General features: G+C 43.9%; 4 protein-coding genes across 7 annotated transcripts in view; 2 read left to right on the plus strand and 2 right to left on the minus strand.

Annotated features, from left to right (window-relative positions):
* Positions 1–6,977, plus strand: part of LOC143425399 (lipid storage droplets surface-binding protein 1-like) — a 255,818-nt gene extending 248,841 nt beyond the window's left edge. The window contains exon 7 of the mRNA XM_076898161.1: positions 6,967–6,977. The gene's annotated coding sequence lies outside the window, so the exon portion shown is untranslated. The remainder of the gene's footprint in view (positions 1–6,966) is intronic.
* The window catches only part of LOC143424938 (uncharacterized), a 322,538-nt gene that overhangs the window by 220,183 nt on the left and 79,514 nt on the right, over positions 1–22,841 (minus strand). The gene's annotated exons all lie outside the window — the stretch shown is intronic.
* The window catches only part of Carpa (Carbonic anhydrase-related protein A), a 416,930-nt gene that overhangs the window by 168,402 nt on the left and 225,687 nt on the right, over positions 1–22,841 (plus strand). The window lies entirely within an intron of this gene.
* LOC143432810 (glycerate kinase) overlaps positions 1–22,841 on the minus strand; it is a 31,756-nt gene that overhangs the window by 3,167 nt on the left and 5,748 nt on the right. The gene's annotated exons all lie outside the window — the stretch shown is intronic.

A 22,841-nucleotide genomic window follows, 5' to 3' on the forward strand; every position in this document is an offset into this window, starting at 1 on the left:
TCACTTGGAACTACTCTCCCCATTAATTTCGCACTAAGGACAAGGTATGCAAATATTATTTGCATTCGTAACGTTACGTGACAGGGAAGCTGAAGCGGAACGAATTGCCGTAGAAAGGGTAAAAAGAAATAAAGCGTCTTCGAGAGAGGACGAATTTATGTTTTGGATAAGGAAATGTTCAACGGCAAAGAATAATATTCCATATGGAAATGGAGATTTGCATAAAAAAGCGATCTATCCGTAGGAAAAGTGTACGATAGGGAGAGACAGCGAGTGTCACCATTGGCATCGAGTAACAAATTTTTCACTGCTCTACATTCTCACGAGCATCGACAAAATTTAGTTGCGGTTCATCGTTGCCTTTGTACTTGTTAAAATATTCAACGAACCACGGTTTTCTTACCCGTTAAAAGTGGTAATAAATTAATTCTGAGAATGTTCGGTTAATTGGCCGTTAATTGCGCGCTACCCATAATTCCAGCATCTATTAAATGTATTCGAGATAGTAAAAGGAACTATATAAACAAGTATAAAAACGAAGCTGTCCGACAGACCGTAAATGTTGATTCTCTTGCCAGCGAAATAAAAAGTTTCTCCGTGAAGTTATCAACATTAGCGTTTTCATACTGGGACTTTCGTCCGTGGAGCAGTATGCAAATTGCATCTATCAATAATCCTTACTCATAGCGGGGCAAGACTGAAGTCTTGAGAATTCCTAGAAATATGAGACGAAGAACACATTGCTCGTCGTAAACGTGACCGTGGGATTTTTAATTTAAGCGAAAGTGAATTAAAAAGAAGCAAAGTAAAAAGAAGTTTGATTTTTAATTTTCTGCGATAACTGGAATTACGTCTTTTCCCACGGCTTCGTCAGAGTTTACGAAATTCCGTAGTCTAGCCCCCTTCGAAGTACTTTCGACGAGAGCTCGCGACAACGTCTCCTCCACTGGCGAGAACAGTTTTGGAACTTTTCAACGGGAATATAGTATTGCCTCGAAATAACCTCGGATTTTCTGCCGCGAAATAAGCTCGCCGCTATCTCCACTAGTTCTTTTTAAGTTGTCGTAGTAAGTGAGGGCTAGGAAAGATCGAGGCAGCGACACTGCTTAAACTATGCCCGACGTACCAACCTCGCCGTCTAACGCATGAATTTAATCTCTCTGTTCTCTTCTGCCGCGATGAAAGATAAAAGCGCATCTGGATATTGAACTAAAAAAATGTGGAAGAGAGCTGTGGAATACGCGACTACAAAAATTTGTCGAACCCTGCCGACCTCGAGACGAAACCTTCATCTTTTATTTTCCCTACTTATCCGAGTGCGTAACCTCGGTCTGCCTCGTCCCTCCGCGTAATGCACGAGGCATAATCGGTAGACCGGAAACGGAGCAAGATCCCTTTAACGTTACGCACCTAGGTAGTCGAGGACCGAGACGTGACAGTAGCATCTATAGTTGCGAGGTCTAAACTCTCTGTTTAACTCCTCCATTAACCCTATCTATTGAATACTAAAGAAGGTCCTAGGTACACACTGGCGAAAGTTGCTGGTACGATACCCCTGAACGCCGTTTACACGAGAAACTGAACGTGCAGAATGTACTGCAAACTTTATGCACCGATATTATCACCGAGTCGATTTCAATTACAATTGAGGACATTTTTCGTGTATTAAATGACAATAATTTAAGCTACGGAAGGAGGAAACGAAGAGGACGTACTGAAATTTGTTGAAATGTTAGAGCACACTTTCTGTCGTGCAAAAAACATATAAAGGGGCGTACAACTAAAAGGGTAAATGACAACAAACAAAAAAAATTTCTGAGACTGTTCGAGTGTCTGGTTTGGATTCCGCGTTGAGAGTCCTCGGAAAAAATTCGTCTCAGCGAAACCATCGTGACTGGCGAAACGTTAATCCTCGAAACGACTCACTAAAAAGCACTTTGTCTCCCTGCCTCCTCGAAAATTTTCTTCTTCTGTAAGATAAGAAGCGCTGATGAACGCCGGGCGGGCCGCTGACAAATGTCTCCTCGCTTTGACAATTTAAGCGGATTTTCCTTTGTACAGAACAAGGATGGACGAGCCGGTTGAAACCAATCGAACCGAACGTTTCATACTTTTTCTCTAAAAACGTTAATAAATATTCTACGACTAGTCTACGAGCGTAACGGCGTAGCGAACAATTGTTCTGTCTTTGGTTTCAATGATGAACGCGTTTAACAATCGAAACAATCAACAGTTTAGACAGGTAAACGTTCTCTAAAGGATAGCAAATTTTTACGAATTCACAGCTAAATAGAATAATAGACGCTAATGGAAAATTAATTATCGCCCTCGGCTCTGATCGATTGTTCTATTGGATAGATATATCGTGACAGTGAAACACTAAATGGTACTAATATTTCATTAAAATGTGGCAAACGAAGATGCGATTGGTATCTGCGAACCGCTGTACGTGTACATTGTACTCTCGTTGAACAGCCCTTTAAAAGAAGATCGCAGCTCGCTAATTAGTTGTATTTACGAACCTCTGTTGATTTTTCATCGAACACAAGGAGATCAAAGACGAATTCACGGGAAAAGGAGGAAAACGTTCCGGGAACCGGCATACGGTATTTGGCATTATGACGTTACAACTCGTTACAGTGTCTGGCATCAGGAGAGCTTCATTGTGAAGCTCAGTACTCTAGACATTGTAGACTGATGCCTCAGCTTAATTGGAGTGTTACATACTCCGTTTTCCCTGAGCCTCCCACTTCTCCGTTAGCGTTATAAGCATGAGACTAGGCTGGCGCTCACTACTGAACTTGTTACCAATGTGACGATGCGTTATCATCCATGGATCTTAATTACACCAGTTCAATGAATTAAGACAATGTGCGCAGACAATAAACTACTCGCTTTTTAAATTGTCCGCCCTACCATGTTAATTAGGTAGATATGCTGTGTGCGGTACGTGTCAGGTCGTGTATCCATTAAAACTAACTACTGTACATCGTATTAGGTTAAAAATACCAAATGCTTTCGTAGTCGTCTGAAAAGAGAAAATAAATTTGTCACGTCTCGAATAAAGATAACATCTAATTCACGGTATAATATAATATATATCCATTACAGAATCCTGTAATTAATGTGTACAATTGATGTTTGCAGAGTGGGCGATAGGAATCGCTTTTTACTCGTAGCTTTCAGCCTGAGAATAAAGAGAAAGCTTTACAGGAGCTTAACAACATGAATAACATTCGTAATTATCGTAATACTCTATTATCCTGGTGTTTGCATGCTCGTATCCATAATCTCGGTCGCTAAATTACAATTTATCGCGACTTTGAACATTAGCGTTACTAAAAAGCTTCGACAAATTTCAGGAATTTGCGAACAGGAAAATCAAATAATGGACTTTCTGTTCCTTCGCCGAAATCCCTCTGATAAAACGACGCGACGTGAAAAATGATCTTTTTCAAATAAAACTCGCATTGAAAAGTAGATTGTACTTGAAAGCACACGGTCATCGTTCATTAATTGTTATTCTGTATTTGTATAAATAATAGAAATACGCCTAGATTCGCTAAGATTAAAGTTAAGTTGGGTTATTCAACTTAACCAAACCAGCATCACCCAACTGCCAGTGTTCTAGGCATCGTTTAGGTACGTTTGAGTTCGGTTAGGTTACACTGGTTAGGTTCGGTTATGTTGGACCAACTCCACTCAGATAGCCTAACCGTCTCGAGTCGCTGTAAACCGCCTTTTTCCTCCAAACAAAGTATAATGGTGTATAACAGTGTCGAAATTCAAATTTTCTATCAATTGCAATGGAATTTTGTAAACTGCACAATTTATATCATCTATTGTAATGTAGTATTACCGTTTGGTAAAACGTAAAAAAGTACTTCTCGCTGTGCGCGTTAACGAGTACGACAAGAACCGCGTTGAGCCGAACGATTTTTCAAGCGAATTGAAATCGGTGTGGCAGCCAGGCGTTTCTTTTAGTACCGCCTCATCTTGAGCGCGCAGGCGGGAAAATGAAAAACAAAAAGGGAGGAACGATAAAAATATATGAAAAGAACGGGCTGCAGACGCATAATTAGAGAGCCGGCACGAATGTCGTGTCTCGAGATATCGTTTACTGAAAAAATGCTGAAATTTCGGTAGTGCGCTCTAAGGGCACGACCTCCGACGACTTCGCGGGGGTGGGGTGAAGGGTCGGGGGTAGGCAGGGGTGCGACGACGACGACGACGACGACGACGACTTGCTTTAATTAAATGCCCGTAATTGCGTTTCCCGCTAATTACCACGGCTCCCCCGAGGAGCGTTATACTACGAAGTCGAAAAAAAATTCGGGACCTGCTGAACTTGTTAAGTATTCTTTTTTCTCGTCTGAAGGTGTTCAGGGAGCTAGGTGCTTATAAGCACCGAGTTCCCTATCGCTCTTTGCAAATTAATCGGCTTCCTCTGTTCTTCGTCGATTTTTCGATCCGCGATCTCGCGCACCGTGCATTCCTCTCCCGTCGTTACCGCCTGTGGAGTATCGCGACATTTTTTTTTAACGCGACTTCAGATGGAAAATTCAGAGATAGAAATGGAAACGCGTTCGCGCTAAAAATCGATACAAAATTTCTCGGAAAATTTATGCCCGGCATCAGATTTGGTCAACAATTTATCGTGCATACGCACGTCCAAGTAAGAGAATGTAATCAATAAATGTTCGTCTTGAATTCTAAACGATTTCTGGAAAAGCTGTTCGATATATCACGCTGACTTTTATTGTACGTACGTGTGTACGCGTGGGTATCTTTTCTCGAAGGCGGTTCGATCTAATACGTATAATAAGGGAAGAGAGTGATCGTATTGTTGAATTCTACCCATTTCTTAAATCGAGTGGTGCGTCGATGAAAACATGGAAATAATAACGGGTTTCTGTGTCGAAATCGTAAGAAGACTCGACGCGTACTGGTAAAAAGGCGCAAAAACAGAGCGAAGAAACAATAGCGGCAAACAGTTAGAACGCAATCGCATGTTAGCGTTACGTTACGACATTAAAATCTCATTTAGTAACTGACTGCAGGTTTTCTACGGTCGAATTTACAATGCAAATCAACCGAGTAATAAAAAGAGCATTCAGCCAACCAGGAATATGTAACGCGTTTTATTCTTTTTATGTTGAAATTTCAACGCGAAGTATATTGAGTGGAAAAAGGGGTTGAAATTTTTATGTAAATTCGACACACGTTCTCCTATAACGGGAAAACGAAAATGAAAATACCGCCGGCACGACTATTCAATAATATGCGCTCGTTAACCTTATTAACCTAAAAATGGATTCCGTGCATCGATTCGCGTAAATACGATGTAAAAAAACAGAACGGCCGCGTGACTCTCGCGGGATAGAGCGGAATCGAACCGAGCGACGAGATATCGGTATAAAAAGTGCCTGGCTAGGGTAATCACGTCTCTATTGGCCGGCTATCCTTTCCCGTATGAACTCAACGTTGATGGACGAGAAAAAAAGAAAATATCGAACGGCCAAGGTTTCGCGTGTACGTACAATATCGAGCCACGTTTTGAGGCATATACGCGGACTACCGTAGCAAACATCCGGATAGTCTATTCCCGGCACTATCCAATATTGACACGCCGGGGTAAAACAATGGAAATATGTTGCGAGGCCATTGGCGTCGAGAAGGAACGTAAATATCGAGTAAATTAGCATTAATCTGTTGGCAGTCGTATCGGCGTTGCTCAACGGGGCATCGGTTGCGAAACGCTTGAAAAATCACGGCGGTCCTCGAACCAGGATGCATCATTGTTTTGTATTTGTCGTTCGCTCGATTCTGCTGGAACGCGATGCGGGGAACGTTTTTGAAACTAGCGGCCCCCTACGATTGTCCATCGCGTTCACCGCTTTTGTACGGAACTGGCTGGGGTGTTAAGGGTTAGTACGCCAGGGGTTGGCGTGGGCTCGCGAAATCGTTCGCTTGCCGTGCGCCAGACAGGTAATACCAATATTTCGTCGTAAGTGGGTCTGAATTTCATGAGTGAAACTGAAAACCATAAGCCCGCTCGTTCAAAAAGTTTTACTTTATCGATGTTATCCCGTTTTCCATCGCGTCTCCCATCTCTGTCACGGGATCGCGATACGAGACTACTCGATTACAGTTTCATTTGCGAAACTGATTGCAGAAAATCGTCCTAATCGTTCGACGGAAAGTTGTAAACCCGAAGCGTCCACGTTTCATTGAATATCGAAGACGCGCTCGATAAAGAGATTCGAAATTGGGAAACGAATTCCCGGAGAGCAGCCATGATTGACATCTCGCCGAAGTTAGAGAGGAAGATCACGTGTAGTCACATGATGCGGCTGACATAAACTGTCAAACGTGACAGCAGGAGAACGAGCAGATTGTCCCGGCCACTGTACGTGATCAGCGTGTCCAGCTCTCTGATTTCCCGTCCGCCACCGGCGGAACGGAGACCTCCTCGTTTCCGGGTCGCGTTTAATTCCGGCGAGAAAGAAAGAGGTTTCCAGCTCGCAGGAAACTTTCTGAGAGCGATCCGACGTGACACCATTTACATTTCTTCAACTTTATGGGACAAATTTTTCGCGTCTGGAATTGAATCGAACGCTCGAAGCTCGCTACGGTCGTGGGAATTGATAAGACGCTGTGGAATCGACGGAGGCTAATCGTTAATACGCACGATCGCGAGATGTAATCGTTTAAAGGGCGCTGGTTTCGTTAGGAGAGCGCGCGACTCGCTGCAATCCACGCGGTGCCAGCAGTTCTCTGAAGTCATATCGTAATGGAATTCAGCGAGCGGCTATAGAAAAATTCAGAGAGCCCCTCGGGTCCCCCGAGATCTCGTTTACAGACTGATATTGAAACGGGTAAACGGTGTTCTCGCGACAAAGGAGGCTGCACGCACGAGCGGTTCACTGGGATTACCGTCGTTTTGTTTATTCGCAAACATGTTAGAAAAGTATTCGCCGTGGAAACTGAGACGGGAGCCGGAAAGGAAACGTGGAAACGCGGGTAAAAGGGAGGGGAAGGGGGGAGAGAGGGTGAATTTTCCTCGGTGTCCCTCAATTTATGTAAGTATACCACTTACTCGTACGATACACGATAGACGTAGTACACGTGCCGCTTTTATGCGGTAGCCAAGGTGTAGCGTACGAGGCGAGGCGTACGCTGGGAAGCATTTGCGTTCAACCGCGGGGAGGATATTGTATGAATTGTATCCACAGGCACACGATTGTACGGTAATAAGTTTCCTTGGGAATACCACAGAAACAGAGGATACTTTATTCCGTTTTGCATCGACCAACGAGTTACGTTGCCACTACATTTCGCCGGTGGAAAGAGCCACTTCTCTAGAATGTCGTATACCAACCGGGCGGAAACGCGAGCCAATTGTTCCATCTATTAACAGCTGAACCGACGTCGAGCTGTTTTAATATTTCACGCGTCCTGTTTACCACTGGACGCTTTAACGAACGAAAGTATCTACGTGTCGTTTACTTCATTTTGCAGAAGCAAATTTTCCAAGTTTGCGAGCTGCGAACTGGAAGGGCAATTTCGATAAACGTTAGAGCCACGCTCCACTGTTAACGGAGGAGGGACGGAAAACTAATTCTTTAAAAATCCAACTGCAATATCGGAGAAGCGTGCGTCGTAGGAAATTCACGATGGGAAGGAAAACACGATGAGAAGTTCGGAAAAATAGTTGAAATTCGTAATATCGCGGGGAGTTTGACGGGTCATTGCCAAGTTTATAGAGAAACATTCCTGGGCTTTCAAGCGGACGGGTAAAGTATCGATATACAGCTATCCGTGCCTTTGTACGCTAACAGTCGCCCGTCTGAAAACTTCTACGATGCACAATTCCGTGATCAATTCGCTCGCATATAATGTAAAGTCGACGAAAGAAATGAAATTGGTCATCAAATTTTTACGACCCTATTCAAGTAACGCGTTCTGCGAATAACATTTATTCCAACATTTCTTTCTCGACCTAAATCCATGGAAGGACAAACGTGTCCAACGCTGACATCCAAAACGCTAATATCCAAAGTGGTACAATTTTGGTACACCCAGTTTATTTGTCTTTACGATTCCATGGGACTTCTCTGTACACGTTTGCCCGCGTACACTAAGGTCTCTATCTTACTATTCTTGCAACCATCATCAGCAACATTCCCGTAGTTCGATGTTCGAGATATTTTACTATGCGAGATGGTATCGTTTACAAGTTCCAACCACGTGAACAGTGATATACATACTTGCCTCTTGCAACTGGAATTCTCGAGAAGTTGCAAGACTGTTTATGGGGAAATATATTCTGATCGAGTACAACGAACGCGTATACCGAATGCTCGTTAACCGTTGGTAGAAAACTTTAGGAGCGATGATGTACAAAACCAAATGAAAATCGGAATAACAAATATTCAGTGGAGAGCTCGTCTTCGAGAGGAATTTTTACAAGTCTGCGTTCACTTTGCGAATGTACGAAGTCGATCCTCGCGAAGACGCAAATCTCAAAGGTAATCTTGTTCTTCTTTATTCTTGTCTCATTCTTTTTTCATAAATCATCGCTTAAAATTTTTCTCGTGAATCGCAGAACACCCTGCATACGTGGTCTCAAAATTAGATAAATTCGAGACTGTGGTGTGTCGTCGAGAGATTTAAGCGTGAACAGTAATTTGAGTGGAACAGTAATTTCATTTGCTAATCAACTAAGCAATAAATAATAAGCTGGTTAAATACTAGTTTGATCGTAATGCGCAATCTCAACCGCCTGTGCCTACCGTATGTAAACTTCTAGACAGGTTTAATGTCTGTGCGTAAATTCGGGTCGTTAGCGGTTCTCCCGAAAACGTAGTTGCTTGTTCCATCGCTCGAAGGAAACTTCGAAGCGATAAATGGTAATGAACTTATTGCCCGTGCCAACAACCTGCAGAGTCTGTATCTTCGATTGCGCTCGGACGATCCCTGTTCCGAGATTGTTCGACGTTAATCCCGAACACATTCGAACGATGCTTAACACGCGTCTAACAAAGTTCTCTTCGTAGTCCCTGATTTCGATCGTTCTCACGGTTTACCCTTCACACGGAAAAACGTACGACATTCTTATCGCGTTTGGAAAAATATTGCGAGAGGGCGGGATTTCGTCTGAAACGTGCTTTATCTGTACTTTATGTATATCGTATGAACCGACACAGTTTCTTATTTGCGCGATACATTGTTTGATATATTGTTCCATAAACTGTTGCGAAAGTTCTTCGAAATCGTAGCGAAGAATTTTCAAACGTTTACCAATTCCAGTTGGAATATATTCAGACGCGAAAATTTAGGTGAATCGAACAGTGTTACATCGAGGGTGGTAGCTGGAAGAGCAGAGAAATGAAATCTAAGGCATAACTTGAATAAACTGGATCCGACGAGGCGATACGTCCAGTGCTTTCTTATTCCCTCTCACGGGAACGATCGTTGAACTGTCACGCTAGAAAAGATTCGGGGAAGCAGCGTCTCGTGAAAGATCGAGCATCGTGCTGCCAGTCTACATATCGTCCTGTCGATGTCCTACCGTCGCCCTGAATAAGATCATGAAATTTACGGCCTACTTCCTCTGACGTAACAGACCATCGTAACGTCCACGGGCGACAGTTCGATTGCTTTCTCATCCGCATCGAGCGTCCCTCCCAACTACTATTACGGAAACATTCGATCCGTTAAGATTACGGTAACCGCTCGATACTAGCGCTCGTATTACTTTCGAAAATGCGCATCACTCTCTTTTAACGAAATGCTGTAACCTCGATCCTATCGGCCATCTTCCCCACGTTTATGGAAATTTAACTGTTTTCTACAAGAGAACGAACCGCCTTCAGATTGGACCATTATTTTTCTTCGAATACTTTAATTATCTTCATTAATTTTGATGAAAACGATAACGCGGGAAAAGAAGATCCGAGGGGTAAAACAGAAACACCGCGAACGAAGACAATAAGGCAGAAGGAACCTGTTAAAACGTGCAGAACCCTTAAAACAACTTTGATGCGCCCCTCCAATAAAAAATATGGGAATCCCGAGGAAGCATTTAAGATAAAGTGCATCGTCCCGCTGTTCTTATTCCAAAGCCAGAGAAGAAACTTGTAAAAAAGGTCTCTGCTCGGGGTACTTCTCCGGTGTTATCTTTTATACCGTTTGCTAAATTCGGAAATACCCTCTGCTATTATTTTAGAGAAAATCTCTATCTATCTCTTAAGTAGAAAACGAATGTCTCTCCTTTAATAATTACTGCGCCATATCAGGCATGGTTAACGTCGCCCTATGCGGGTCAAATCTATCTACCTCGAGTAGATGCCTCCTAAGGGTGGGCGAATTTGGACCGACACACGACCATGCGTTGCATGGAAATAGCCGTATCGTCTATAAATGAAATGTAAGCAACAGTATACGTAGAAATGGTTCTATTGTGTGCGACTGAAAACTTACGATGTAATTGTGAATATTCTCGAATGTTCAATATTGAATATAAGCGGGTATGCTGAACCTCTTAAAGAGGACGTAGAATTAGAGTTTCCGGCGAGAAAATTAGAAACTGCACAGTTATAACAGTCCAGTGATCAAGGAGACACAATCGCAGGAAGTTTCGTGCCGTTGCCAAATCTTCCTTCGCTTCCAGTTAGTCTAACAATTAGTATCACCGCATACCCTCCGCGAGAAGGGGTGCTAAGGGTACGGCGGTTGAAGTTTGTTCGGGATACCCACTAGACAAGATGATTAGTGATCAAAATTTTCGGTAATAACCAGTTGGCGTATATGGTATCTAGTTGGAATTAGCAATTGAAGAGTATGACATCGAGCAACTAGTCGAATAACCGATACTAATTTACTTGTAAATTAACGCTACGAGTATTCGTCTGAAATAATTACTAAAACCTTATCGTCCGTCGAAAGTGATACGAATTATAGAAATTTTTTCTCGCATCGGCGGGCGCAATACATTCGAAGCGAGATTTAATCGTTTAAGTATCTTAATCGGTGCAGTCGGCAAGCAGACAAATAGTGGCCACAGGCTATTGGCGAGCGGGCTTGCGGCAAAGCTCTAATATAACTCAGACCACCTGATAGTTTCATTACTCTAGTAAATTCACCGCCCATGGCGAAACCCTTGTAGATCGTTCTTCGTATATACTTGTGCGAACGACTGTTCTTCTATGCGAAATGTTACACGTAATTGTTATTCAAGAGAGAAGCCGAGAAGAAAGGAGGTGAAAAATAGTTTCAGGCGAATTGCGTGCCGGTTAACGAAGCGATACATTTCAGATATATATCGGCAAAGGCGAGACGTAAAAAAGGTTTTGCGTTCGCTGTTTTTACAGTATCGAATGAGAAAATTTCAAAGATAACACGAGGAGGAGCGAATTTTCGTGTTGACGTGATTCCATAGAAAGCGTGAAGAGCTTCCCTCGTTTTTCCATTATCAGGCTTAAAAATTATCGAAAAGTTTCCCCGTGAAAATATTTCGGGCATACGTTTTACTTAACGGAGACTGTAATGTGAAACACGCGCTTTTAACGTACGCTTCATATTCATAACGAAGCGTAAATATCCGGGGCTAGTGGCTAACGTTCTGTGCGGAAAACTTTATGGAAATATGAATGGTCAGGGTTTATTTTTATTAGAAGTCCTTCTTTTATGCGGTGCGCACACACGTTCTTCTTGCAAGCCCTCGCAACCGGAATGGCGTGCTTTTCCATCAGGAAATATTCCACCTTTTGATGTTCGAAGGCACTTCGCTTGGGTAATGACATTACAGAAATAGGGGTTGTACACCGGGTAGGAGCACGCGGCATACTTCTACACCGCCGTTTACCACCTACGACCCCATATACCGAAGTGGTTTGATGTATACAAGTTACCTTTTTCGCGTGTACACATCTCGCGCGAAACAGTGGATGTTTCCGATAGGTACAACCTCGAGGATGCCTGCCTGTTATTGCCAGTTTTTCGGCTCTCGAAATTCGCTTACGCGAAACTTCACCTACGAGCTTACACAGAAATTCTCTCCCGCCGCGTGGGCTCCATATTTATTAAATAATTAATGAAAGTCAAGACGCGGGAAGACAAGTGGAAAATTGGAGCACGAAGAGTCCGAAAGATATGATACTATTACAGTCCAAAGGATAAGTTTTATCATGCCTACGGAGCATGGGTTTATGCAGACTGAAGCGTTTATCGTGGCATAAAAAAGGCGTTGTACTTTACACAAAAGTAAGTTACGGGGAGAATAAAGTTCCCAGAGTGCCTATATCGATTCGAGCGACGATTCGTTTTACACGAAATGTTCGAGACAAACGTTCCACCGTTCCAACGATGGTGCTAGCGGATAAGACGCGTAAGAATCGTAAAAGTCAGTATGAAATATTTCTCTCAGATCATTGTCGAGCAATTAATAACAAGTTTCGAGGAAAATGTGTACATGGTTATTGCGCGGAGTTGACGACGCGTTAGCTTTCGCGCGTTCGATTATTATCGCCATGATAAAGGTTCCTCGTAATTCGTAGCTTCTTCTCGCGCAGCCAAGCAGCACTATTTCATAAAGATTTTAATGAAAGTACGTAATAAACGTCTGTGAAATGCTCCGGATGGCCCCCGCTACCGGCGAGATTTATTTTATGGCTCTACTTTTCGACAACGACGTTAAATTCATTACCGCGAATACTTGAAGCCGGTGCGCGAATACGGCCATTTGGCGGGATTATTAGCGAAATTTCGTGTAATGTGCCAGGCTCAAAAACGATATGACCTCTCGCTATCGCGCAATAATTCATCCGCGCTGATGTGCTTCTCGATATTTCCCTCAAATTTACCATTCTTAGGAAACAACATTTCGACTTGCCGCGTTTCAGTTTCAATTATCCAAATTACTACGCGATCCGTCGCACTCTTCACGCGCTTTAACGGTGCAATTACGCATAATAAATTCGCTCAATTTCGAACAAGCTAATTGTCTCGTATGCATATCAATGGGGACAAGGTTTGTTTAGTTGGGGCCGTACGATGTTAAACAGTTGCGTTTGGTCTCGCAGAGGCGTTTCACAGCGAATAATTTCAGCTGATTTCGCATGCATGTTAATAGCATTTTTGTCAACAAGAAAAATATCCCGGCAAATTAGCACCGCTAATGATCGTCATCGGTCTAATTACAAGGTTGATCGTGTTCCTTTAAAGAGATCGTGTTCGGAATACATTCGAAATGTACACGCGCGCATATTAAAAGGACATTGATTTTTCCCTGCCATTTATGTTTCGTTACATTTAACCCGTGAAATATTTTTCTCTATCATTTGCGCCAATCTATTTCGAATACGTGTTTCATCATTATCACTGCGAATTTTCCGAGTAAACACGCGTCTGCGATAAATGCATACTTACGTGGAATAAATATTAAAATATTAAGTTGCTCGAACGGTCGCTCGTGAAAAGTTGGACGAAATAAGCTGGTCGCGCGCTAACGCAGATACAGACGTATTCGGTCGAACGTTGACTACTTTTAATAAGTGCACGTGGAAACGTTGAAATTTAAACAGGACAAGCGGAGCAACCGATTTTTCTTGAAAAGCTCGCTTCCGCGTTCCCCAAACGGCAGAATGGTATTTAGCATTTAAAAACGTAACTCTTTCTGGCGCGTTGAAAAAGCTCCCACTGGTCGCCCTAAGAGGGTGGTAGGCTCGATGAACGAAGCTTTCTCTGAACGCACATCCCATTCCTTGGCCACTGAAAGGGACGTAGCCGAAATGAAAGGAATCTGCGTCGTCTGCGAGAAGACATTCAGTCTCTCCTTAATGGCGTCCCTCGAAAAGATGTACTCAGTCGAACACTACGCTGTCACGTGAAACGTCAAAGAAAATTTCACACCCCGAGTCCCTCACGGTAATTGTGAATACTTTACAAATGCTTCTGAATGTCGCGTTAGTGTTACACTTGCCGTTTGTGCCTACCGTAATAAAATACAGATCGCGTTACAAGTTTTTTTCAACTCCACGATAGAAGACGAAACGAAATCTCATGAAAAGCGGCCAAACAGAATTTCGAGGTTGGCGCGTGCGACAGTTTAATTGCGATATTTAACAATTACTCGCTTTTGAGCAATGTAAAATTTCTGGCAAGTTGAATCTCGCGGTGGTCCCTCCGAGGACCGTGGTTTGGTTCTCAGATGGAAGTGGAACCGAATGTAAACCGACGCTCTTAGTATGCGAGTCAAGTTTTTCTACGGGTCCAAGATCTTATGACTTTTTAATATAACCAGTTACAGCGACTCGTTTCGATGTAAGTTCTCTCCCACCGATTCAATAATACCAATATTCCTCGAATACTTGGAGGGAAAAATTCTTTAGCGAATCTCTTTCGTTCGATATTCTTTTAACAACGTTCCCGTTGGAGGAGAGAATCGTTTTACCGAGAGCATGCTCTAATGTCAGATTACGCTTATAAACAAATAGTTGTTTCACTTTCGTTTACAGGCAACCGTGTCGGATAAGGCGGCCCGTATAACACCGGCCATAGCAATTCCAACCCTTCGCTGAACGTAAAGAAGTGTTAGCTCTGCAACCAATGTTGTTCACGGTCCAATACATCTTATCGACTTTACTTCCTATCCAATCTACGTGGGAAAACTCTCATTCTTTCGTTCTCTTTCTCCTGCCACCCACCTTTAACTCTTTCCCCCCTTCTTTCTCTCTCCCTTCCTCACCGTTACAATCTTCCTCCGTCTCCGTCCCGCTTCCGCGTCCACCCGTTCATATGCCGTTTTCCGTCCTCCTTCTTCTCGGGATTATTTTTGTCTATGGCTTTAAATCTTCGCCCGATACTTTCAAATAAAGTTTACGGTAGCGGCGGAGTTGATTTATATCGCGAAAAACGAAGAAACGGTAGGGTGCACGGGGGGTGGTTAAGTGCAGGTGTGTGCGCCCAGGCCCCGCATCACGTACAAGTTTATCGTCGCATGTTGCGCGCGTTCGGATACAGTCGCGCGGTGTAAAAGCGCAATAGCCACGACGTTCTGTCTTTGAATTGCTCCTATGGCTAACCTGATCTATGCCCCCATTCCGCAGTTACCGGCGTCCCGATATTAGCTGCACGACGTTGCTCTTGTTTCGCCAAATTCCCCGCAATACTGCCAGATTACTGCCGCGGTAGACACATGGTCACGCGATTAAACGAATGTTATATTCATACGCGCGCCCGTTCGACCGGGAGAAATATCCTTCCGCGGTTTATCCGATTCTGATAAACGGGCCGCGGTCATAAAGCGCAACCCCTTCGCCGCCCGAAACGATTGTTCTCTTTCAGCCAGTGCAACTTTTGCCCGGGTAATTACTTTTGCATCGATAATTAATGCTCCCTTGATTCGACAGCCGCGTCGAAATCGAAATCGTACGCGGCTAATGTTCAAACGCGCGCGTCAGGTATTAGAAAAAACCTATCTTCCACTAAGAAACTGTTCGACCTAGCGATATAATAGCACAATTAAGGCGAGCGAGATTTTTGAAACGCGGTTACAAACCATCCGAAAGGAGGCATCTCGATAACAAATTTTCTCGATTTTGCGACTTCTAACTTCCACTTCCCTCTCTCTCTTTCGGTTAGCGAACCGTGAATCTTGCTTCTCGCAACAACGAGCCAACTGTAACGCCTTATCGTAAGATATATACACCTCATGAAACACGGAAGAGATACGTCTATTTAGTGTACCGTAAACTATAACGCAATGGTTACGCGTAATAGTAGCTATTTTCCAATTTGCCAATTCTTCTCGATTTTTCGTTGCCCGGGGTGTTTCGAACGGGAGTTCGATTTAAACTTCCGTTTTACTGGAAGGATTAATCGTGCATCGTAATCGTATCAAGGAACGTTTCTATCTTTGCCGCGCATAAATTCGTAAAGTATATCTATTTAGAGTTACCGATCACGATCGCGGAACGCCTCCTACCGGTGGCCCGATCGTTTCGTATTCCACGGGGTGAAAGATGCAAATTCTAACATGGCCCGTTCTGTTCGCCGGTGCAGTCGCCAATTTCGTACCCGCGGCACCGGGTTCCCGCAGGTATCCCGGCCGTATTTTCAATACGTAAACACTGCAGTATTTTCGCGAAATACGAAGAAACTTTTTACTTAAGTCGCTTCATTTAGTTCAGGGCGCGACGGTATATATTCGTTCGGCGAGTTACAGGCCGGAACTACGGGAGCTGCCGCATCGAGCCTTCCCTTGACCGAAGTAAGGAGTTTCTATTTACTTACAGTCGAAAGAGAGTGTTTTAGCCAGTGCGCAGGAATATTTGCGGGGACTTGACTTCCCCGATTTCCTTAGATCGTGCGTGACCAGCCCAGAAATTAAAACCGAGTGATCATCCCCGGAATTTCAGCAATCTCCGGCCATACCTGCAGCGTTCAGGAATTCTCATATCTTCCTTTTGCGTTGTATCAATTTATTACGCGCGCTTCCGTCTGAACAAAAATGTATCGTTACGTTCGATGCTCCCATCTCGTATCAATTTCTAACGTTTCTTGCTCGCCAGTGAAGGCACGTCAATAAAATTCTGAGTAACTTTTGTAATATGTACATATTACTCTTGACGATATTTAATAAAAATCTGGGTACGAAAAATGTGGGGAATACAGGAGAGAAGATTCACGACACTCAAAGTATTAAGCTCTCTACGATCAATTTGGGGAGTCACTTTGATGCAAATATGAAACGTAAAGGACCCTCGTGTCTCAGATCATAAGGGAACAGATGTGACGCGATTAAACTGTTTTCGCAATTAAAATTTGCATAATCAAATGTCATTTCGTAGGATGTAGGGAGCGTCCAAGGAATATTCGCAGAGTGCATTTTTACTTGCCTGCGGTTGTGTTGTATTCAGGAAAATGCCACACTCTTGAACAATAGCGAATAGTTTGCATCGCTCGTCGCACAGAAAAATCTATTTTTCTTTCTCTTTCGACACTTTTAACTTCGTCAAGAAACCGTCCGAGAACCGTATTTCCTCCTACGCCTAGCTCGACATTCCGCGCTCGCCACACACCTCTGATATTTCTATGAAAATATCAGAAGATCAAACGTCCGATAGAATCGCCATGTTTCACAGGACTCACTCGCTCGCTCGATCAATTTTGGCACCGCGCTACGGTCATAGAGGTATTAGAATCTAACGAAACCTTCGACCCAGTCCTGATCTAGCGTCGCATCTGAGGCACTTGGGTCGCACTAGACACTCGTGAAACCGTGCAAAATATTCGAGCGAGCCATTGGCATTCCCTAAACGCCGATGGAATCCGTACACCGTAAAGGAGGGAACGATTCGGAGGATCGTCGCGCTTGTACGTAGACCGCCTCGTAAGACCGCGAAGAACACATTGGGCGAGGCGTAGGTCTGCGTTGTTCGCACAAGTATGCACCCATAAATGTCACAACTTGGTTTATTTATGGTTAGGCGAGCCGCGTAACTTAGCCGCAACTACTTTCCGCCGATATATTTATTTGTTATTCGTAAAACGGCCGGTAACTGGGACGACTGGCGTGTAGGTTCGGGCTCGGAGGCTGTTATTTACCGAGGGCCCAACGGCTACGCCCGAATAGCGCCTGCAACCCGCCTATAAATATGCGTAATGATATGAAACGGAACATTTCCTTCTGGTCATGCGAGAAACGCTTCTTGCCTCTCTTTCCTGTTCGCCATCCGCCGCGTTTCCCGTCCCGTCCCGTTACTCTCGCGGCCATACTTCTTCTTGTCTTGATATTTCTCGGCGTGACGCCAGCCGCGAAAGGGAAAAGATAAAAAAAAAAAAGAAAAAGGAGACATTCGTGGCATAAATGCGCCTTAATCGCCCGGCGGAAACTTTAACTCCTTCGTGCCTCGATTCCGACCGCAGTGTCCTCTACCGATTTGGCAACGTAACGATGCGGCGAGGACAACGCTACGCTCGAGTTCATTCATTAGCGTACAGTGCCGCGTCGGAGGAAAATTTCGTGCAATTTTAATTAGAAATTGAAACTGCTTTGTTGTTACGATTTTTATCGTGTTAATGTAGACTAGCTAATTTATCGTTTGTACGATTAACACGGAAACAAGGTTGGATACCAAAATGCTAACAGCCTTTTTCCACGTTTATGACGTTGTTCCGGTCTAACAAGTTCCTCTGAGGTTATTCAAGCTTACACTTGAGAAAGTAATTATAATTAATAAGCTCCATTGCTTGTTATCATTAAACTTGGAATAGATCGCGCGATACTCTCAAGCACGAGAAAAGCAAGAAGTCGAGGGCGTAATCGTTGTTTAGCCAGCACGCTAGACGAGATTATCCACTCGTTATCACGTTATCCACCGTACCACGATATTGTCACGTCTTTATAGCCAATCCAATAAGCGAGATCAGCCGAAAAGAAAACCAACCATACGCGCTGTATCTTTCTTGCGACACGAATAAACGAGATATTATTTCGGTAAAACTGTCTCTGATTAATTTAGTTCAAAGAGCCTAATATTCGAAACGTCTTTTAATATGCCTTTATCGCAGTGTCGTCTTAACTATGTCTTTTATTAGTGATCCTCATTACCGTACAGAAAATAGTTCCAACGAGGAAAAGTGAATAGACTGAAAGCAAAGAGCATGCGAAAAAAAGGAAGCTCCTACGAGTATCGCAATTGTGTACGTTGCGAGTCGTACACAAAGTAAGTATCTTAATTATATCTGGCACTGTGAAATACTCCGAAGTTATAAAGAAACTTGAAGAATCCGTACGCCGATTTCATTTTTAAACGATACGTAACTTCAGTTTCTTTAATCATTTTCACCGATATGAACAATGTTGAAAGAGCTACAACTTCAATTGAGTAAATAAAAAAAAAGGAATATTTCGAGTGGAAGTGAACAATCGTAATACAGAATCGGTAGAACCGCACGAAATTGTTAAAAGAGGACGGTTCTCGTGTACAATAGCTATCCTCGATAAATAATTGTATCCGATTGCTTCATTAATTTATCATTAATAATTGAGTGGTTCGACAAAAGGAAAGGAAAAACAATACGGAAACAATGGCCGGGTAAAACAGTCGGAAGGCAATAACAGAGGTTAAAAACCTGTTCTGACAAAAGTATTAATTAAAACGGAGTATGCGAACAAACGAAAGGATGAAAGAGAGCGCGGTAGGGAATCTGAGACAAAGCCAGAAATTGTAGAGAAACGCGCAATTGTTGGATTCGTGAATTTAATTCTTGTTATACGTTGCTCGCGTTCGTTATGCGTGCTACCGTATCAATTGACGTTGCTTCATTTAACGTCTACAGGATGCTCCACGGAGGTATTGTAAACGACGATTTCTAGAGAGCGTAACGAGAGCAAAGATGGCGAGAAAAATCGGCTGGGACGTTAACGAGTGCCCACTCGCGCCAAGTGGTAACGCGAACAAAGCTTTCATTCGTTTTCTTTGCCATTCCATATTTCATCGAGTAAATCGGTAGGCCGAGCGAGTCTCGGTTCGATGGAGTAGATTAATTTGCCGTGCAACGTAGCTCACGCTTCATCCTGGCAACGCATGTAGGATCGTCCAGTAATAACATGTTTATCAGACGATGATGCGACTATTAAGCCGAACGCACGCCTTGGGTAATTATGCAGCCTATCACCAGGGGAACCACGGCTCGGTTATAATCATAGATATCGATGAACCATGCCTCTTCCACCTCGACCAACTGCCCTCTTACTCCTACTATACCGGACATTAGTCGATCTAGAGCACCCAATTATATGCACATCTCCGAGCCGGGTCCTAGGAGACGTACAAATTGATCCGTATCGGAAATACTGTGAACTGCACTAATAGTTTTACCCCTACCGTTCCTAATGGAAATGTTAATAGTTAATCTGTACGAAATTATCTGCGCAGTCTGTTCAATAAATTCGAATAAAGCGCAATTAAAATTATCATCCAACTTGACGAAAAACATTTTCTCTATTTAAAAAGATAATTTTACTCTTTTGAAAGATATATCTTTAGTCGCGTGTTTCGATTACTTAAGGACGAGACGTTTGCGAGATTGTTGAACGCTACGAGGCATCGGTGTATCTCGAACGCGTGCACCGTAACGAAGTATAAGTCTGACCTATTCTACGGTTGCACCACTAGTTTAGCTAAACGCGCCCTTTCCCCTAGTTCGACGCGCGCAACCACTTCCTGCCTATCGGACCTAAGTCCACAGCATGCAAATTCGGGATGAATCTGCACGATCTAGCCAATCTTCGTTGTTCGACAAACTGGTGCCAACGGCGAAGGACACGGAACTGGCGCAGCGGAGTACCGGAATCGCGTCAGGATCGACTTAGGATTTCGTCGGTGCATCGACGGATCGAGCCGAATTCGATTAAATCGGATTCGTGTAAACAAACAGGCTGCGCTGGGAAAGTTCGATGCTCGGGAACACCCGCGGAGAAAGAGAGGGAGCGAACGTATACCGAAGTTGGTAGTTTCGGGTCAGAGATATGCCTGACTTCGATAAATTTGTGGCTGAACTTCTCCCAAGCACGGCTAATTAAGAATGTGCCCTGACGCAGACTCGCGCAAACGGTGATGCATGTGTTTACTTAACCAGGACGGTAACTGGAAACTTTCTTGAAGGCTCAACGGGAATCTTCGTTAACGTGAGAGCGCGCTAGAAAAAGTGATTACTCTTCCGCTAATCGTCCGGCGATATCGAGTTCGAAGACTTTCCACTCAGAGTTATTAATAGAATTATTTTCTTCCGAGTAAACGAGATCAAGCTGTGTAACCTTAACTTGGACGGGAGGGCTCGATCCGTACGACAAGATACGGACACACGGTAGAACGGTAAACGAATAAGAAATAAGTCGGATAAATTGTGGTTAAATAGATGGTTAAACGAGGTGAAATTACGCGGTGAGGATAGATAGAAAACAAACGAAGCGGGGATTCGTGAAATGGTTAAGAGAGTTTGGCTTATTTTAGCTGGCGGCATCCAAGGTGGATTCTCAAATATACATAGGTAGACTTCGTATCGAATTTCCCTAGCGGACAGCAGAAGCGGCAGCAACGATGGGGGTTTGCATCAAGCGAATAAGAAGCCCCTTTGCAGACGAGTCTTGGAGGGTACACCGGCGCTTGTTCGGTCCAAACGTGTACTCTGTAAAACTAAGGTTGGCAAAAGGCTGCCAGAGAAGCGGGAATGATCCATGCTACGTGATACAGGTCTCCGGCGTGTCTTCGAATTCTCACGGATATAAAAATCTCCTGAAATTCAAATTGCGCTGGCATCGTCGCTCGCGACTCCCTTGTGAATGATGTTTTCACCGGTGGAGGAAACGGCAGAGATACTTCAAGTAAATGTGATTCAATAATTTAAACACGTTCGCGCCACGGTTTCCACGTATCCGTTCTTCCCAGCGTATAAACAAAATATTTTCGAATGAATTTACGAAAAGCGGGACGACACGCTTGGCACCCTTTCGAATTAAAATAGAACAGAAATTCTATACGAAATGTATGAACCATCGCTACGAATTACATATTTTTGACATCGTAGCGCGCGGTTACGTCTAATTAGATACAAAATTGGTTCGGTTATTCTCTCGAGAGGGATGAAGTTCGGTCTCATAGAAAGTGCCGGTAAGCGAAAACAAATTTAATTTCTTCGGAGTCGGGGCGATGCCTTAAGTCATGAAGTTCGCGGAACAAACAGGGATAAACTAGGAGTAGCTCGCGGTCGTCGATAATGCCAGTGCAGTCCTCGTATATCCTTCCGGTTCCAGAGGCGATTCGCTATCTCCTTTCTGGCCTTTCCGTTCGGTTCCCGGTCTCGTCGCTATTTCTTTCTCCCCTATCCCCTATTCCTATCGGACACCCGGGCCAAACCCCCCGCCGCCGCTATGGAAAGTTCGCGAACCTTCCCGTTTGCAAATCCCTTTCCCGTGCCTCGACGGAGCAAGAAATGCAACTCTCCTTAGGGAATTAATTGCGCCGTAAAACGTGGATTCAAATCCGTGCTCCGAAGGAGTAGGGAAGGGCGAAAGAAAAAAGACGGGAGACAGCTAGCACGAAGGAATAGAAAGAAAGAAAGAATGAAAGGGGGTTGGTTCAGCGGGGTGGGACGTTCCTTTTCTTCAGTCGTCCGAAAGGTTCTCCCAAGATGGTTCTCATCTCAGCTGCAATCAGTGTCGTAAATTGCTTGCAATCGCCCCTGCAATTAATTCCGGCTCATCCTCGGGGGATTTATTATTCTCAATAATACTGTAATATTCTTGGGTGGAAGGACAACTCGTCGTCTTCGCGACTCGGTTTCCGCACTGGGCTAACAAGATATCTCTACGCGTCTTCCGTCATCGATACAGAAATACCCGGTCGAATATTATACGCGCGAAACGAATTCTCGCGAAACGATATTCCCGGCTAGCGGAGGTTGCTGAATCGTGTAATAGAATTTGGAAAAATTTGGATTAAAAACTGGTCTAATGATAAGCCTGTACAGCCAGCGTCGTTCCACCTATTTGCACGCTCGCTGAGTTTCCCTTCGCACGAGTTAATTGATAACAAACAGTCCCGGACTGTTCGCACGTAACTTTGTTTCGCTCAATTTACAGTTGCAATCCGACCACCGGCGAGGAACCGACGCCCGAGTAATTTTCGACTGCGATGGGGTATCAAGATCCACGCGAACGATCCTCTTTCCCTTCTCGCGCGATCGTACCACCGGAGTTTTGACTTTTATACGTTCGAGAGAGCAGGAGGAACGGTCAAAAACCGGGTGGCGAGCACGAGCAAACAGGAAGC

Source organism: Xylocopa sonorina, chromosome 1 (assembly GCF_050948175.1).
Source record: "Xylocopa sonorina isolate GNS202 chromosome 1, iyXylSono1_principal, whole genome shotgun sequence".
Classification (NCBI taxonomy): Eukaryota; Metazoa; Arthropoda; class Insecta; order Hymenoptera; family Apidae; genus Xylocopa; species Xylocopa sonorina.